Consider the following 1850-nt stretch of genomic DNA (forward strand, 5'->3'; position numbering starts at 1 on the left):
TTTATATCTCTCTTGCTCCTCCCTGTGGTCTTCTGTGGGAACTACATACCTCATTCACCACACTTGATAGGCTCATAATCTGAGGTAGCAACTGAGTCAGAGCTACAAATCAATGATCTCCACCTATCCATTAGGTTTACAACTCAGTGAACCTGCGCAGCATTCTCTCTATTTGATGTCTACGAACCAACAGATTTCAACGATTATCATATTACCCAGCAGCCATTTAGAAACAAATAAAAAAAGGTTATTTCTTTTTATTCTTTCTTCTGACTGTTTAAATCGGACACATCTTGAAAAAGAGAACAGGGACATGCGATTTGTTGAGAATTTACACCTTTTAATATATATAAAAAAAATATATATACAGTTAACCATGACCAGAACATGTTTAACGTTTGATGGTTTTGCGCCAACCATCCCTGTAGGTCACTACAATCTATAACCAGGTGAACAGTGAGCTTCCTCACCAAGTAGCTGTAACCTAGTTAATAATAAGTTACCTGAGGTAAACCTACAAGGATAGTTAATAATAAGTTACCAAAGGTAAACCTACAAGTTTAGTTAATAATAAGTTACCTGAGGTAAACCTACAAGTTTAGTTAATAATAAGTTACCTGAGGTAAACCTACAAGGATAGTTAATAATAAGTTACCTGAGGTAAACCTACAAGGTTAACGCGGGCTGGAAGAGAATTACTTCAAAACCACAGCAAACAGCTGGGACATATAGTAATATTATATATATATAATATTATATCACTGGGCTCCTCTGTGCTAACAAACCCTGTGTACCACCCCTCCCCTGTTTAACCTTGAATTTCGTTCAGAAAAACACTTCCACATTTAGCAAAACTAACCAACTCTTTACGGATCTGTTCGGTGGTAATAAACGGAGGCAGATTAGACACCACTACTCTTGTCGAAATCAGCACCAACACAACCCCTCACATAAATCATACTGGTAACTAGCCGGGTAACAAGACTCACCTTTTACATTACCACAACCACCGCCTTGTTCATTCTGGATACAGAGTGTATATGTTCCTCTCCCACCTGTTCACCGACCAGGATCAATAATTCCTCCACAACATTCTCCACAACGCACCTGAAGAGACAGCGTTTCTTCTCCACTCGGTTGAGGACATCAAACTACCCTACTCCCTCCTCAACTCTAACCGATAAACAGCGGAAACCGATAAACAAACCCTCCCACCATGACAAAATACATTTGGAAAATAGGCAAAAGAATAGCTGCACTCTTTACGAACGACAAAACCTCACGTTACCAACTTCTTCTTCTTCTATGGTATAATGGCGGTCCTCAAACCAACGTTAAAGGAGCGTGGCGCCTCCTACTGTGCTGGAGTGTGTTCAATCACGGTTTACGCCATTTCTAAATCCTCCTACCTAACTCGGTACTTCTGAGAAAATAAAAAAATAAAAATAAAAAAGATCCCTACTAACGTCTAATAGACCCTCCCCCATCCCCCAAATCCCTTCCAAACCCCCATCATACCCAGTCCAACCTCAATGACCCTACACTTCAATCTTTCCCTCTCTTCAACATCCTTACAACACTATAACAACACATGCTCCACCGTTTCATTGACAATACCCTCCAGACACAAACCATTCACATGCTGCCAACCAGATGGAAGGACCAGTTCAATGTACAATGTCCTAAACACAATCGAGTAAACACCACCTCTTCCTTCCTAATCTGACCTTTGAACCTTGGTCCACCGACCTTTCTTTGGAGGGCATATAAATGCCGTCCCTTGTGCTCAGAGTCCCATCTCTTCTGCCACACATCTATCAAAATGGCCCTGATCTCACATTTGTCCTCAC

Source organism: Salmo salar, unplaced genomic scaffold (genome assembly GCF_905237065.1).
Source record: "Salmo salar unplaced genomic scaffold, Ssal_v3.1, whole genome shotgun sequence".
In the NCBI taxonomy this organism is placed as follows: domain Eukaryota; kingdom Metazoa; phylum Chordata; class Actinopteri; order Salmoniformes; family Salmonidae; genus Salmo; species Salmo salar.